Here is an 18,678-nt window from a genome sequence, read left to right as displayed (position 1 = left end):
CTATAATTTCAGATAAACAGCTCGTGTCTGCTCGACACCACGGAGGCCGCCGGCTGCAAACTGGTGAGTTATTCTTAACAGTGTCGGCTGGAGGGGGAACAACAATCAGCTGAGCACCAGATAACACAGAACACTGGAGGAGACACAGAGTGAAAGCTTGAGCTGATACAGTCTGTACCCTCTTCAGTGGATGAGCGGAATCAAAATGCTCAGGAAAAAACATCTTAATGACAAACAGGTTGAAGGCAGAACGTCTCGAAGACAACTAATCCGGAAATCCATCATTCCTGCGACGCTGTCCTCTTATTGTCAGAGTGCAGTTACCACAACAGGAGACAGGGGGCGTGGTAGAAAAGGCAGACAACTGCTTCCCATCACATGAGACGTAACAGTCTCACAACAACTTTTCTCTTGTGTGTGTGTGTGTGTTTGTGTGTGTGTGTGTTTGTTTAGGTTACAGAGAGAGTAAAGAGAGCGAGTGAGAGACCCGTCCACATCGTGAAGACGAAGCGTCAAGTGAACTGTTAATCCTCCGTCTGGAGGTCTGCACAGAGGAGAGGAAGAGGGAAGTCTAGACCGTGGCATTCCTCCCTTCCTGCCATCCATCGCTCTGATTAACAATCCGTTTCATAACAGCCTCCTTCGTTATTACTCCGAGTCTTCAAATGTTACTTACACCAACTTAACTCTGAGCAGAAATCACTGGAGATGAATGTCATGTATCCTCTCAACACCGAGCTGGTTTAGAAAAGAGCCAATGAGTAATGACAAACAACAAACTGTGGCCTGAACCTCTACACCGGCTTTTATTTACTTCATTACTGAGTGAATCACACGGAACGAGGAGACGTGAGGGCGGAGAGCAATGAGTCACAGGGTTGATTCATCACATCCTGACCGGAGTGGATCTAACAATCATCTATTGAGGAAATTAAAAACTAATTGTAATAACACAGCAAAAAGCGATGAGTGTCAAAGCCTCCACAATAAACGCGGAAAATAAAAGAGTTCCTCCTCATTCATGCTTTGCCCCTGCGAACATCTGCCCTGTAAACAGCTGTGTCATCTCCACTGATCCCAGCGTCGTCCCATTTAACATCCAACGACCGAAAGAGGAGGAAATAAATAATTTCCACCAACAGTTACAGCGGCAGTTCACCGAGCGAGCAGCAGAGCGTCTGACTTCTTCAGTGTTAGCATCAGTGAGCCAGACCCGCATCACATCATGTGCGTCTGACGCACCACAACGCGACCCTGACTGGACCACACGGCCGCGGATCTGGGTCAAAGGTCACCTGCTCTGCAGCGGGAAGAGGCGCAGGAAGCGTGAGTGTGCGCTGGTTAAAAATAGACCGTCTGCAGATAGAATACAATATACATCAGGATCACGATGGCCTTCATCCCACGACTTCATCAGTCTACACGCTCTGTGAGGCGGCGCACAGCTGAATGAGCTAAATGCTAACAGATGAGCTCATGATGAAGACGCTAACACGCCGATGCTGGGCAGGTTCAGTGTTTTCCAGGTTAGCTGCAGGCAAACAGCTGCTGAGGACTTAACACACAGTGATGGGAGATTATATAAAATGTACAGGTACTGGGTCATAAATGAAGTATTGGCCTGTAGAGCACAGATGGGTTTTCGGGCCTCAATATCAATATAACAACATAATGCCGACCTCATGGTGGCGCTAGATGAAAGGTCAGTGCTCCGATATGAGCACTTCATTTAAGTTCTATATATTTGGTTGTATTGTTGTTTTCTTTGTATTTATAGTTATGTATAATAAAGTTTGTGGTAACACTGTAGAATGTTTTGTTCATTTGTTTGTCATAAAGATTGAATAACGACATCTCAGGAATCAAATGTTATTTTGATTTGTATATCGGCCGATATAACGACATCGGTTATTTTTACTACCTAGTATTGGTATTGAGATCTGCCCCAAAAATCCATATTGGTCGGGCGCTATCAGAAACATCAATCATGTCATAAAATAACCAATAAAAAGTGAGCAGCTCATCACGATCGGTCGTTAATTAGAGACGTGATGATGAAGTCAGGCAGCTGAACAAAGCTCATCAAACTGAACCTGAATGAAAATGAGTCAACTCCTTTTCTTTATGAGCCGCTATTGAAAAGTCCTAAAGAAAGATGTGTGAGTGAAACATCAGAGTGTTCGACATGGCCATGAGTCTGTTTGTGTGTCTGTCTGTGTGTGCGTGTGTGTGTGTGTGTGTGTGTGTGTGTGTGTGCGTGTAGTGGCCCAGGGCAGCTGTGCAGGATGGGACCTCTGCCAAGCCCCTAACAGACAATTACCCCACTGTGTGTGTGTGTGTGGGTGGGTGTGTGTGCGTGTGTGTATGCGTGCGTGTGTGTGTGTGTGTGTGTGTGTGTGTGTGTGTACATCACTATAGCTGTCTGTCTGCTACTCGATGTGACCAGACTTTAACATGCTGAGCAGCTGCACACAGTCGGCCCACTTAAAGGGACAGTCACACATTTTCTACAACAAGCTCATGTTGTGGAACAAATTCTATAGAAATGAAGTCGTCTTTTTGAGAAAATGAAGATTATCTTCATTAATAATTCATCTATTTTTCTTCTTGCCACCGACAAACTTTTTTTTTTTAAATGTCTCCTTGATAACTTAAGAATCAATCAAGAAACAATGACATCAACATCTATTTGACACTTTTATCATTAAACAACTGAAGTCACAGTTGAAATAAAACGTTGCTGTTTGTGCAAAAGTTTAGAGATGCAACAATTTTTCGATAAATGTATTAGTTTACTGCAAAAAATGAATAAAGTTATAGATTATCTTTGGCTGTGGGGAATTTTAAGGAATGTTTTACTCTTTTTCTTTTTGCATTTTATTGACAAAGCGATAGACATTTAGCAGCAAAAACACAAATGAAAAACAGACACTTCCCATAAATTCTTCTGCTTCCTGTTGCAAAGGGACTGTTGACACCTCTCTCCCTTTCCTGGTGAGGGTAACCAGGTCTGCTGATTTGTTTTCAGCAGGTTTTTAACCCGAAACAGCACCGAACAAGCCAATTTAAGCCGCTGACCCCAAAAAACTCAGCGATTGTTTGCTGAACTTTGTGTTTTCTTGTTTAAGGTCACACTAAACGACCTTTCACCTTTGAAATCCAGGTGAAAAACACCCACGACAGAGAAGACGCAGCCTCGTCGCAGGACTGGAAGATGTTAAGTATTCAGCACTGAGTCATGCTCCTGAGGTGTCTGTTAAAAGTCGACATCATGAGGTAAGACTGCGGCTGCGTCATCCTCCCAGACAGGAGAGCAGAGGTGTGGTCGCTCTGTTCCCTGGCACAACGCGCCGTGTTTCCATTCCCACCTCGCTTCAATACTATGGCAACAACAATCTCTATATATAATATCTTATAATTCAACATGGGAAGTCAATGAGGTCGAAGGTGTGTGTGTGTGTTTGTGTGTGTGTGTGTCCAGAGTAATCAAGGCCTTCCAGCTGCTTCCTGCTCAGGTGCTCAATCAGACCCCATCAGACCTCTCTCTCTCTCTCTCTCTCTCTCTCTCTCTCTCTCTCTCTCTGTCCCTCCCTCTCTCTCTCTCCCTCCCTCCCTCTCTTTTCTTTGGTTGACCTCTCAGCAGAGAACAGTGGGAACAACAGAATCACCGGAAGGCCAGTGAGACCCGCACTGGGAACTGCGACCCTCGGAGATAAGAGCGGGACTTTGAAATTGAACTTAATGTGGCTGTGTTACCTGATTATGAGACTCTTGATGAGAGCGTACACTCATCAGCCTCTCGATAAAACTAATCACATTCATCTGAGGATACAGCTCCTTCAGTAATTCGAGAGACAGCACAGGGTCTAATATGTCGTGTTGGAAACCAGGGAGATTCTCTTACCGCTCAGGTGAAACTGCGCTGGGCTGTTATCAGTCCGCCGCATCGGCCTCTGCCCTCAAACTAGAGGATGTGGTTTAAAATGCAAGTAGAAACTAGAGATAGAGAAACTGGCAGATGGGTTTTTTTGAAATTTTCATCAAATTCTGAGGGAATAGCTCATAGATCTTGATGGGGAAAATTCGGCCTATTCATTGAAGGGGACAGATGGGCCCTGGTGGTGGTTTGCACTCTAGTAGTTCAAGAGGAAATTGGTGAATATGTCAAAAAGTGATTCCTGGATCTGCCTCTTTGTCCGGATCCGCCCCAAAATGTATTGGTTTCTGTCTTGGACCGTGTCCCGTCCTTCCTCTAAGCTTCGTGGAAATCCCTTCAGCAGTTTTTGCGTAATCCTGCTGACAACAATCTAAGCAACTAACAAACAAACAACCAAACAGAGAGGGGAGGTTATCATATTTGGAAAAAACAGCAGCTTTGAACTCAACCACTGACAAAATCTAATTTTCATGTCTACATGAAACATGCAGGGGGAAGAGAGAAACAACGAGGGATATATTCCAGTAGCACAGGAGACATTTAACACGAGTCATATCTTTAATAGTCACTATCATGCTTTACCATAATTCCAGCAATAATCTTTTTACTCAGTGTTAATTTTAATGTTTCCCAATTGCGGATATTACATCTACAGTTTGACCTATTTGAGCAAAAGCTGCTGTTCAAAGCCGGTCACAGACCTTAAGGGACTTTCACATCATTCTCAAACTTTGCAGAGACGTTACAGACTCACAGGTGACGGAACAACACTGTGGCTGATGTCATTTCCCCAAACGCTCCTATATCTGCCGCGTGTGGCCGTGACTCACAGGACGACCACCTGAGAAACTACTGCGCATAAGTGTGAGTGAGAAGTGAGGTGTGATTGATGTGTGTTAACTAAAGCAGCAGCACAGTGTGTGTGACTGATAACACGCATCAGGTTTATGATGTACACACGGGTACATGCTGTATGTGTGTGTGTGTGTGTGTGTGTGTGTGTGTGTGTGTGTGATGATTCATTTCAACATGGGGTGGCAGCACACAGGGGGATTACATAATATTCTCAGCTCTGATCTCAGGCCTGTTATAGCTGCCTGGAAAAACTGCTGCACCTCTGCAATCAAATCAGACGTCTAATCAACTGGAGTTCTTCAGTGACTCATATAAACTGTAATGGGTGAGGAGGTTTGCACCGAAGCTGCTGGAGGGCGAGCGCTTTCTATAAAAATCCTCCTGTCTCATTGGTCTCCTTAAAGTCGGGTCTCAAGATGTAACTCTAATTGATATATTCTTTTTTTTTTCTTTTTTCCATAAGATAAATTCTGCTGTCATTTCTAATTTAAAAATAATGCGGACGGAGCCTTGAGCTGCTTTCACACATGCACTGAACTCCGGAGGATCTCCAGACCTTCTCTGGAGGGGCTGCGTGTGAGATCTGAGTGAGAGGCTCCAGAGATGTTCATGTTGGGCCAGTCCCCTTGTAAAAACTCTGCAGAACTTCCCAATGAGTCAATGTGCGAACACAGCAGGAGATCCTACGCAGGGTTCACCGTGAAGGGAGGGAGGTGAGAGCTTGTCAAGAGAGCTTTTGATGATAAGAGCTGACGTCGGTGTAGATGGTGTAAACAGATAATCTGGTGTCGGTAAATGGTGTCGGAACATCTTTACAAAGCCTTAATTGTTTAATGTTTTCAACTGAACAGTCTTAAGTTATTGCTGCTGCCAGTTCCAGGGCATTTCTCTGCAGGCAACCTGCACTCTGACCTCTGACCCCGCAGGAGGGGGGGGGGGGACGCAAGACAAAGGAAGCCGTGAAAAGAGTTCCATAAAAAAAAAGGAGTCCCACTGAGCCTGTGTTTGTAAAAACTGATGCGTCTTTAACGTCGCCCTGCCACACTGGCTTAAACCTGACAAAACACACACACACACACACACACACACACACACACACACACACACACACATTTACTCAATCCACTGTTTGTGTGTGTGACAACTGCATGATCAGCAGGATTTAACTCTCTCTGGCAACAAATGGGTCACACGCTAACACTGTGCTATTAGGAATTTCCTCCCACACATATACACACAATCACACACACACACACACACATACATGAAGTATAAACACAGCTTTGACCTACATATCAATGCATCACAGTCGGTCATGTGCAATGTAACATGTCACATCCCTCTCTCTCTCCTCACACACACACACACACACACACACACACACACACACACACACACACACACACACACACACACACTCACACACACACACACACACACACACACACACACACACACACACACACACACACACACACAGGAGGGAGGTATTCTACATCTCGGTGAAAACTGTAACATGAACGAATTGAACGATTGAGCAGACGTCCACATACAGGAAATGACATATGGGGAAGTGGGTGCGTGGGGGTCGGGGGCGGTGGTCACTTCCTGTTTACCTTTGCACCGTCCCTCCTCCTGTCTTCCCCTCTCAACCGCGTCCGCTCAGCTCTTCTGCTGCTTTCTACGACTTCTACACGTTCTCGTGGCACCAGAAGGAAGTGACAGGCCCGACGTGAGGATTTCATTTTGACACCGTGAGCAACGACTGGATGCAAGTTGTGACTTTGAGCAGCAGCAGCATTTAAGTAGGTTTGACTGGATTATAAAGAGAATATATGAGACGTACACAACAGTACAACTTACTGAACTAAAATGGAGAGTTGATCTGCTCATTTGGAATTAGATTCAGATTCAAGTCCGATATATTTAATTTGCATAATGAGGTCAGTATCAGCTCCGACACAAATTCCTCCACCACATCACACTGGTGCCTGCTCCAGAACCTGAGCCAACATCTCACTTCACACCAGCTCTCACATGAGGTCGAGAACTTCCATAACAAACAGACAAACAGACAAGAAAGCAAAATCTGAAGAGAAGAATTCATTTATAAAACAAATATTTGGCCGTCCGGTCACATCTAAACCTTATTTACTTATTTTCTGACCACATCTTTTCGGTATATTTCTCGTAAGGACATTTGTTGTTGTCTCCGAATGAAAACAATGGTGGTTTTATTTGTAGCAGTAAAGTAGTGATAGTAGTAGTGAGTAGCCCTGGTACCCAAAAATCAACACCTTTTAGTGTCAATAAAAGGTGTTTTACTTTTTCCATCAGCTCATATTGGCAGAAAAACCACCTGACACGTGAAAAGTACAACTGAGGCTGCAGGTCTGTAAGTGTTTTCAGGTCTAATGGACTGATTCCTTTCTCGTTCGTCACCTGCTCACTTCTGATTCACGTCGAGGAAACGAGAGGAACATTAGTAATATCAGCAGCTGGAAACTCCCTGCTGCCAGTCCAGTTCTTTTAAATGCAAACAGAAGTGCTCACTTCAGAACGAGCACTCAACAGCCCGCAGCCCGTCACTCTGTGTGTGTGTGTGTGTGTGTGTGTGTGTGTGTGTGTGTGTGTGTGTGTGTGTGTGTGTGTGTGTGTGTGTGTGTGTGTGTTTGTGCAACGTGGGTAAGAGTGCATGAGAGGTGTGTGAGAGATGAGCGAGGCAGACAGTCGATCACATAACCTGCACTGTCATACTCACTCATAAACTGCCTCCCACTCTCTCTCTCTCACACACACAAACACACACAAACACACACACTCTCCCACTCTTCATTCTCACACACTCCAGCTCTCTAAAACACACACACACACACACTCAAACACACACACACACACACACGTCCGCACTCATGCAACCTGTGTGGCAGGGGCGTTTCCCTCACCGCAGCTGCTGCAGAGGAGAGCTCATGCTCTATCTTACGTTTAATTTAATACTACAGTACATGCATTAATCTGCCGCATCAGGTGTACACACACACACACACACACACATACACACACACACACACATCTTATCACTTATCTTCTCTGCCAAAAGACCATCCATACCAGCTCTACCTCTGGATTAAAGGCTTTTATACAGTAATCTATCGTGCATGATTTATTGTGTACAGTTACTGTTTGTACACTCGACTCACTGGGTCTTATCTCCTGCTCGTCAATTAAGTCCGTGATCAGAGTGGAGCGGCGGGCAAACACTCACAAGGTCAGAATTAACGAGACGGCGCGTATTAACAAACAAGTTACACGTAGCATAAGTCTGTCATGATCGCCGGGTTATTTTGATCCTGTTTCATGATTCATTAGGAAAGAAAACGTCAAGAAAGAAGCTGGAACCATCAAGAAATGAAGCTTCTAAGAGTGGAGAGTTAATTTGACAGGTTTGACAGCAGAAAGAAACTGCTTTCTGTTTTCATGGAACAACCCTGATATGGTATTTTTTTTAAAACACAAACAAAGAGCAGCTAGAAAATGTTTAGATTTGGTCTGAGGTGGAACTTTATACTGTAAAGTGTAGCACGTGCTTTGTAACCTAGAGAGGGAACACTAAGAAACATAATATACAGAGAACAAATACAATGCTATCTACTATTCACGTCTGAGGATCGTCTATGTTTTGCTTTAAAATACCTTGAATAATTATTATTGTAAATTCAATATACTTTACTTTCAGCCACATGCACACAGCAAAAACCAAAATACACTGAAAAGGTGGAGGATTTCTACCATTACTGGCAATAACTCCTCAATTCATTTGTCAGTGCTGCTCCCTTCATTAAACATTTTCTGATATATAAATACTTTAATCCTTGACTCAGCTTTCCATTATGTTAAAAACTGTTTCTTCTAATCAATGTTGTAAATATTGTGATTTTATTGAGGTTCTTGAGAGAGGGATCCTCACGTGTGGCTCATCGGGGGTTTCCACGTTTCCCTGTTAAAGGTTTTGTTTTGGTAGATTTTCCTTCCTCTTCTTGAGGGTGAAGAACAGAAGAAGCCACACCTTCTTAAACCCAAAGAGACAAACTGGGATTTGTGAATCTGGGCTTTACAAATACAATTTGATTGATTGATCGGCAGCAGCATGGACACAGACAAGCGGCTCTGATGACAGACACACTGAGTCAGAGAAGCAGAATATTACTGTGGGCCGCCCACTTACTGTGGGCCTACCACTAATGTATTTAAATCCCAGGACCTCTTCAAAATACGATTTAGGACAAACACTGCAGCCGATGTGCTGGTGAAACATCAGTCACCTGCAGGAGAGAGAGGCCAGCAGGCTAATCACAGTGACGCCTGCCTGACCCGCCTCCCTGCGGCCGGACCAACAGCCCCCGGAACAAGAGGCTGGGTTTTGGTGAAATATCTCTTTAATAGCCTTCCGAGTCTGAAGGCTTAGATGGAGGACAGGTTTGAGGGCAGGACCTGAAGTCAGGCAGAAAATAGCTCAAAGAGATACGTGCTTGCGTATGTGTGTGTGTGTGTGTGTGTGTGTGTGTGTGTGTGTGTGTGTGTGTGTGTGTGTTGTGTGTGTGTGTGTGTGTGTGTGTGTGTGTGTGTGTGTGTGTGTGTGTGTGTGTGTGTGTGTGTGTGTGTGTGTGTGTGTGTGTGTGTGTGTGTGTGTGTGTGTGTGTGTGTGTGTGTGTGTGTGTGTGTGTGTGTGTGTGTGTGTGTGTGTGTGTGTGTGTGTGTGTGTGTGTGTCGTCTCCAGGCTGCCACGCCAGGAATAAGAGATTAACCCGAGCTGGACTGACCCTGTTTTTTTTTTTTTATGTCTCTGAATCAGACCGGTGGGGATAAAAGACGAGGAACGTTACATAAGCTTTTCTCCCAGAAGACACTAACATATACAGCGCGTCACACAAGAGAGCGACTGCACAGACGCACGAGGAGGAGAACCTGGTGATGAGCTGCGGTGACCCCCGGTGGGTCCAGCAGGCCGCGGCCAGTTCCCCCCCCCGCCTCCCGGGCTCCAAACTCTGCTGGATCCAGACGAGTAGTCGGAGCAGCTGTGAGACACCGAGCGGAATAAGGGGGAGGTGGATGGAGAGAGGGGGCGAAAATCAATCCGATGGCTTGAGTTTCCACGCCAGGGGCCACACAAGAGCCCGGCTGACCAGGGAGCGGCTGATTCAATTTACCTAAGAAGCCCAGCTGTTACTGTGTGTGTGTGTGTGTGTGTGTGTGTGTGTGTGTGTGGGTGTGCAAGAGAGAAAGAGAGAGAGAGAGCCAAAAGAAACTACTACACTAGCACTTTTCCATTCTTCCCTCTTTCTTTTTGTAATTCCCTTTTTATGTAGGTCTCCACTTTGACGGACATGAGATTCCAGACTAAGACATTAAATCTTGTTGGATGGCTAAATGTGTGTGTGTGTGCGTGTGTGTGTGTGCGCGTGCTCTTTCATGGTGCCTGGGCTCATGACAGGCTATATATTATCCATAAATCACATGGATGTGACTCTTTGATTTTATTACGGGCACAAATAGACTGCAGTGCATGCGCAGCACGACCTTCAGTAAACAGGTTCCTTTCAGAAAGCCGCCTCACTACAGTCGGCACCTTCCAGGCCCGTGTGGCTCTAGTGTGGAGCGTTACTTTGTATTTTCACAAATTGACGATTAAAAGACACAACTCAGAACTTCTATAACTTGTTATTAATGACAGTGCAGTTCGTGGCTAGTAGCCCACTAGTCTTTCTCACCTGGGGCAGGCGACCTTCACACGCCAAAGAAATTCAGCCTACAAATCACGCTCTGCCTGTTGGGAATCCCCCCCCCCCCCCCCCCTAAAATGTGCCTTGATATTAAATGCTGTTCAGAGAAGATGAACATGAAGTGCAGCTGGTGACCACCGTCCTGATGGCTGCCCACGGCCTCTGCTTCCCCCCCCCCAATGAGCAGCCACGTTTCAGTCAGTGTAAGACCAGGGGCCAGGGAGGAGAGAGTGCAGCCAAGCCAAGAGCCACGCTACGCCAATCAGTGCTAAAGAGGTCGGAAAGGTCGCTGCCCGGCTGCCGGCGCACATTGACTGGGAAGGAGCAGCGACAAAGCATGGAGAGGCCACCTCAGGGTGGGGGAGGGGGAGGTGGTTTCTGAGGAGATCTGTGAGCACATGGTCTTTGACCACATGACTCACTGGGGGACAGAAGAAAGCAGGGCAGCCAGCTTGTGGTTGAAATGCAACAATGGCGGGAGCCGGAGCCGCTCCTGAAGCCAATCAATTGAATGTAAATCAGTTTGTCCAGCAGCGGAAGCAGGCGAATCTTCCCCGGTGACATCGGCACAAGCTACACAGAAGCATCACATGACGGTTGTTATTCAGGCTCGAGCAGCAGATTCATTTGACTCCACACGGTCACAAAAAGTTGATCTGTGTGTATCCAACAAATTTTTTAAACCTTAACAATTTTCTATTTTCCTCGCACAAGGACCATCTCTCCACTGGAGCACTGTACGAGGATGAACAGCACCACTGATAATCAATCACAACCTTTGATGAAATATCAACCGATTATTCACTCGACACAACACAACGATCTGTACTGGAAACCATCAGGAAGCCCCTCGTATTCTGTCAACGATCAATATATGAGCCTGTTTGCTCACATGCCTTCATCTTATTGCTATAAGGTAGACTATGAAATATCAATGAGCCGAAGGTCTTTGGTTTCATACCAAATATCTCTTTTGTTTTTCCATTTATTCATGAGAATAATCTAGAAACAGCCGCGACCATTTAATCTACAGTTCTGATATAGATCCTCTGTCAATGTGATAAAAATTATTGAGTAGGTCACCTTGTGTTAAAGTGGTTGCTAATAATCGTAATACATTTTATCTTGATCTATAAAATCTACAAAAAAGAACTCAGGATAACATCTTCAAATGTTTTGTTTTTTTTAACCAAGCAATATTACAAATTCCAAAGATGTTTATTTTGAACCCTCATATACGACAAAGAACATTTAAGAAGTTTCTGCTTCTGAAATGTACCAAATAGTTATTAATTCACTAAACCATTTATTCTATTTATTGCTCCTGGAATGTTCGGCACAGCACAAAGAGAAATACATGTCCTTTTTACCAGTTTTTCCAGATTGTACCAAACCAGCCTGATTTCTGTTTGTGTTGATACATGAACACAGATTTATTTTCTTTCAACATAACTCAAATCAATCAGGATATATATATGTTAGCTAAACACTCCAAATGCCATCATATAAAAAACACCATCGTAAACAGCTGCTGGGTTTCTGTCGTCTCTCAGCCCTGGTGCACATCTGGAGCGGGGCTCCTCCAACCAGCTTGTTATCCAGCCCCAGATTCCTGTGAAATGTGCCTACGCCACACTCTCCCTGCCGTGCACAGACACAGCACTGTGCACCTTGTGATCAGCAAAACAAACAACAAACAGACAGACATGCAGCGGATGACACTTTTGTAAAGCTTTCGGAGGTGCTGGGGATTTGCTGTTTGTATTTGCAGCCCCTTAGGATCCTGTGTTGTTTTTGCCGGAGTGACAGATACTGGTGGGAGCAAATCTAGGTCATCGCTGTGCCCAGCATCAGAATTTCACCCACTGCTTTCCCTGCACGGTGGTTTTCCAAGTGTGGTGCGGTGTCTGAGTCTCATCCGATACTTTTCAGTATCGGGGCTGTCGACAGGTTATCACATTTTACTGCCTCCTGCTTCCCCCCCCAGCGAGATTTCATATTTAACATCCAAAAACTGAACATTCAGAAAGTTTATGACGGAAGAGGACGGGCAAGTTTCTCAGTCTGGTGATAATAAATCAGCAAACTGAAGGAAAACATGAAAAGACAATCCCACAGCATTGAAAAACACACCCACAGTCTATCTGCAGACGACTACACATCCATCCATTATCTGTATCACATCCCTTTAGGGTCCCAGATGGGGGTGGAACCAATCCCAGCTGACAATGGGCGAATGGCGGGATACATGCATCCTCTACCTACACCCAGGTCACACACAGGTCACCAGCGAATCAGGGCTGGTGTACAGCGACAAACATCCACTCACACTCTCATTTATAACATGTAACCAAGCTGGATGAAACACATATGACAGACGGTCAATGTGAGACGCTGCTGATTACTGTTGTGGAGCCACTGTTAAGAACTGTACTTTCAATGGGAAGCAGCTAAAGCCTGTTTGGAAAGTTGCTAAATGTCCCTGATAGATGTAATAAACATGCAATATGCTAATTATAAAGATGTATTCATAATGTAGATCATTGTTGGAGGCGATAATGCAGCCTTTGTCTTCAGGGTGACTTCTCCAGACCAGCGGTGTTCTGGTGGACGGTGGAGTGACGCCTACACGCTTCGGTGTCCTTCACAGGAAATCCCTTCTTGTTCCAGAGGGGCTGTAACGCGGCTGATCTTGACCTCTGACCTCCACGTGCAGGAGGAGAAATCGTTCAGGTATTAGATTGGGGAAATATTAGAAAACAAAGTGACAGAAAGGATCTGTCCGGGCTGCTCAGTGGACTGATGCATGTTCCACATTATCGCTTTAGTCCTGCGAGTCCTTGTGACCTTTAACACGCGGCCCAGCCCCCCCCCCTTCCTCCGTGTCCTCCATCTTCCCTGTCACCCTCCACTCTGAGTGGGGGGGGGGGTCATAGTCTTCTTGGTGAAACAAGGTTAATAAGCCCTCCATCAAACTGTTGACTCAGATTACAGAGAGATCACAGAGCTGCAGAGGCGATTCGGCGTCGTCTGTGAAAGTGAAAACTCAAAGTTCAGAGAAACACTTTCGTTTTCTGCTCAGTGTGTAAACACCGTCTCCACTGACCTTCACTGCCACACAGCTGCGGTTATCACACTGGCTGTGTCGCTCAGGTTCACCTATTAAGTCTTTAATTACACAGACCAGTGTCTCCACTCCCTGAGCTTCACCCTCTGCCTGTCACAGCCTTAAAAACCATTTATAATATAACGATTATCGTAAAAATATAATGGGAGATGGAGCTTCAGAGCCACTCGGATGAAAGCTCGTCTGCAGAGTAGAGGACTCAGTTACCTCCGACACTTCTTGTGTCTCAATCTACACCCTGGATCTTTCATACAAGCTTTCATTGCAACTCATAATGTGTTTGCACTGATTTCATATCCATTAGGCTTCGTGATTCACTGGAGCTAAACAAAGAATATCCTACAGGCAAGCAGGTAATCGTGGAGGCTTTCAGCTAATCAAAGATCAGGATCAATAAACTGAAGAACGTAATTCTGCAACACAAGTGCTCAGGTCACAAAACGTCTTCTGGCGAGATGATCACATTAGAGATTACAGACACAAATCAGCTGATGTGAGGCTTTCACAGACATAACGGTCTCTGAAAACTTCTGTTTTACAAAACAAACCCAGAGAGGATCTGCAATCATCTTTTTATTCAAACAGAAATATGGTTATTTTCTAATTCAGGTTTTTGTGATTTTCTTTTATAGTTATTTATAATTAAGTTGTGGTTAAACTGTCAAGTATCCAACCAAGCTTCGACATCTATCTTAATAATCAAAATGAAATTTGTGATTTTAATGTTAAGCCAGAAAACAGCATTTTATTTTAATTGTGGTTCTCATTCTCATGCTGCAGAGTTAATCTGTCCTCTTCCTTAAATTGGTCTGAAGGCTGTGCACTGTGCGTATCAACAGGATCAAACTCTTCCAGCTTATCAATAATAATCTCTGTCCGCCTGTTTTATGCCCCTGGCGGGTAGTGCTGCACTGATGTGGTCATGATCTCCTGCTCACCACCAGCTCTCCTGCATCTCCCTCCTCCTCCTCCTCCTCCTCTCACCTGCTCAGTATTCATATCACACACGCTCTCTCCCTGCCAGAAAACTCCTTGGGAAATAGGTCGCAGAACTGTAGACTTTCCCTGATTACAAAGAGCCGTTTAGAATCAGTTGAATCTGAGTTTTGTGATGTGTAAAACATGGTATTTGTATGTCTAGCTGTGTCTGTGTGAGACGGAGCAGCCGCCGCTACACAGACTAGCCTGTGGGGAAAGGGTGTATCGCCCCGAGCAATTTCTGTATCAGCGCTATGTTACGCTGAACTAAGCTTAACACCGGACCAGGCGAGGATCGCGTGGGTCCGCCTTGAGCTTTTGGGTAAACACGCCTGAGCGACTCAGTGCGGCTGCCACATCAAAAATGGATACTGGATTAACACAGCTGACCTTGGCTGACTGGACCAACTGAGGTCGGCTGGAAGGTAACGTCAGTTATTTGCACTTGTGGCCCAATGTGAGCGGCTGAGAAAAAAGAGGAGATACACACTTGATGCCAGTTTGTCAACGGGATTACAAGTGCAGAGTGGGAAGAAGAACTTCTGTGTCCCTTCAGCTGTTCTGGTGCATTTTGAATATCAGCTGACAAAAACTTAATGGAACTGTTTAGTTCTGTCTTATTAATCTTCCTCTTTATCTCCGGTTTCGCCTCCTGATCTAACAACACAGATGAGGAGGGTGTGGGTTTTATCTGCTCACTGTCGCTCTCCAGAAACTCCACTCCTGGAAAGTCACACACTTTTAGGGGAATCAAATCTAATCTCGGAAAGATTTGTTCGAATCTGTCTCATAATTACACGCAAACATTTCTGTTATATCTCAGAAATACGACTCATTTGAGAAGCAAAGGAAGAGTCTGTGTCTTAAAGTTGTAGTTTACTTCAATATCAATATTTATAAAAAAGGAATCAACAACTGTCATGTAATTAAGTCACATTCCAGCTCCAGAGTGTTTTCTTAAATTAGTAGAATAACTTTGGGTTTGGGACAAAACAAACCATATCAAGGTGTCTCTGCTAATAAAAGAGAAATCCTGAAAAGGGAAAATTGGCAGTTTAAATAAAAGTTGGATAAAGACTTCTAACTAATCTAAAACTACTTGAAAAGCAAAATCGAAATATCAGTGATTGTAATATTGCAAAGTCTCAGTATCCTACAACATTGAGTCTTTATGAATGGGTCTGTGTGTCCAGTCTGAAGCCTAATTTCTTAATCACAGCAAAGAGCTGCACTCCCCCCCCCCCTCCCCCTTTACCACCCCCCCGATATCTCCATCTTCCAAACCCAGCCGGTCACTTCAAACTCCCACCATCTTACATCATATCACTTAATCAGACCACTGTAATTTTGGCACCGCCAGCGCAAAAAATCACCCATCTACTGTATGTCAGAAGTTGGCAGCTGCCGCGGCGCGCTCTGCAGGGAGCTCTCTGGCACCAAGCCTCGGTTGGCACAGCAGTTCTGTCCTCGCTAAATGAAGACCATGCCGCTGCCGTCTGGAGGCCGGGGCGGCTAGCTAGCTCGCTTTGAACGTCTGTCAGCGAGGCGAGCGTCAAGCTGGGAGATGAGACTGTGCCCGGGTACCAGAGAGCTGGCGGTGCAGAGGGAGTGGCACAGAGCGGGAGGACCGTCACCATATGCTTGGAGCCGTTGGATTCAAAGTTCGGCTGAACCTCTGGGACGATTGCAAGGGGCCACAGCTACAAGCTCGTTTTCAAAGAACTTTACCTCGCGACACAACAACAGCGTGTTTGGTTTAAATTCAAATGGTCTGGGTCCCAAAACGCAACCTGGGAACATTTCAGAAAGAATCCAAGAGGATCTTCAGTCTATTAACTTGCACACGGGCAGATCAAACTGTGATACTTGATGCACTGAAACGCTTGTTCCTCCTACTTTGTGTCTGAGCACAGGAAGGATGGAGCGGTGCAAACCCTCCACGAGCAGCCGGTGAAAATGCCGCGGCCTATTTTGAGAGCATAATGAGATGCAGGCCTACTTTCCTTTTACAGGTGTGTTTAGGGAAAACGTCAAAAATAAACAAGTCAAGGCTGTTCTGTGTGTGGTAGGCAGTAAAAGACAAAGGCATAAACCTAAGCCTGCCGGCGCACAAAGCAAACTCCCTGGATGTGCAGGCAGCCTATGAGGATAAAGACAATTGTGTGTGTGTGTGTGTGTGTGTGTGTGTGTTTTTGTGTTTGTGTGCGCCTGTTTACCCGGCCACACAATGCAGGGAGGAGGGGGAAGGAAAACACAGGGACAGGCAGGACCTTCCGAACACAGTTTAGCAGAATGTCAAGCACGTTCAGTTCGCCGGTTGACTGAAATGTTAACCACACGAGGCAGCAGAGAGAGAAGCGCTGCAGAGCTGCATCGGCACAAAGTGAGTCCCAGACAAATACTTATTATTGTGACACCTTCTGGTCACGAATGTTCCGTTATAGTTACAGGATATAAATGGATTAAACACTTTAAGTCTGCTCTATGTGTTTTTTTCACCTGTAAAAGATGATGGTGTGCGTTTTGGATGAAGTTCACGTCTCAAATAAACACGTGACCTGGTGGATATTACACGCTACAGCCCTTGGAGAAGGTTCCACGTTTGGAAATAACTAAAGAAAAGAAGTCAAATGAGGTTGAGGTTGAGTCAAATTAATTCATGCTGCGGTTTTAAGAAAACAGCTTTGACACAGAGTGATTTAAACAGAAATAAAAGCAGCTCATATTCACAGTCATAAGACTCAGCTTGAGAGGAACTATGTGCGCTCGGAGCAGCTCGGCCTGGGCAGGGGTGTAGCTTTCCTCCCCCGAAGTGTGGTATAATATAATTGTGCTGAAGGGCTGCATGCTCACGCCACAGGAGAAGAGGTTTATATTGAAGCCTGCCTGCTGTAACAGTGTCAGATGGTATTTATGAGACCTGTAATGGGGCTGAAACCCGGGCACACCTGCTACGCTGGGCAAGGTATGATACACACACACACACACACACACACCAACAGATTCAACACACACACACACACACACCCAACACATACTTAGAGCAAATACTGGATTTTGCTTGTTTCTACTCATTTTCAGCTGCTTGTTTAGGCTCTATTTTAAGAGCTGTGTTGCCAGACAAATCTGATTATGACACTATGTACATAAATACTCGGGATACACTTTGTAAATACACTGGATTGAGTCACGGGGGGGGGGGGGGGGAACCTGGCAAGAGCAAAGCTTGGGCAGATTTTCCAGGAAAGTCGAGACGGTTTTAGGTCACATCCCATGAACATTTTCCACATTTCCATCACATTTCGGCTTTAATTACTTTTATAAGCCTGTTTGATTATTTTCCAGAGAAGCATGGTGTTTACTTCAAGAGCACAGCCGTTATGAAATTAGCACCACAGCTAATGGTTATATCCATTATCGATTATATCCAACAGTTATTTTCTCAATGAATCTTACAAGTTGATGTATATAACTTTCTTGCCTTGACTTTGCTCCCATGAAAGGAAAAAGAAAACCCCTACAAGGTAGAACCAGACATTTATCCTGAAAAAAAGAATTGCTCGGTTGATAAAATTGATTATTTTTCTGGCTTGAAATCAGAATCAACAGGAATCGCAGCCCGACTTGGAACCGAAGTATCTGTTCGCTCACAGATTTTATTTTGCTGTGTATAAATGCTCCTGCTGTTGAGCCCTCTGTCTTTTCTGTGAGGCGCTGTGGGCCAAAGCAACTGGTGACTAATGAGCCTCCACACGTCTACACACTACAAGCTGCTGAGATTAACTCTGACTATCTCTGAACTCGTATTAAGATGCATGAGAACAGAAAGGGGAAAACAAACAGTGTTGATGAAACCCAGTCAAGACGCTGCAGCCTGGGAAGCTGCACACGTGCCAATGCTCCTCCGACGATAACCCAAAAAGGAAAAAACTGCAGCTCAGCTCCAGCTCTGCTTGAGGTTTCAGACTTTGATAAGATAAGATAAGTTTTTCATGACGATA

General features: G+C 45.0%; 1 protein-coding gene across 2 annotated transcripts in view; it reads right to left on the bottom strand.

Annotated features, from left to right (window-relative positions):
* Positions 1–18,678, bottom strand: part of LOC117777885 (zinc finger E-box-binding homeobox 1-like) — a 52,427-nt gene that overhangs the window by 19,924 nt on the left and 13,825 nt on the right. The window lies entirely within an intron of this gene.

The sequence above is a fragment of the Hippoglossus hippoglossus genome, chromosome 17 (assembly GCF_009819705.1).
Source record: "Hippoglossus hippoglossus isolate fHipHip1 chromosome 17, fHipHip1.pri, whole genome shotgun sequence".
Taxonomy (NCBI): Eukaryota; Metazoa; Chordata; class Actinopteri; order Pleuronectiformes; family Pleuronectidae; genus Hippoglossus; species Hippoglossus hippoglossus.
Note: the sequence above shows the minus strand (reverse complement) of the source record. Positions and strands in the feature narration are given on the sequence as shown.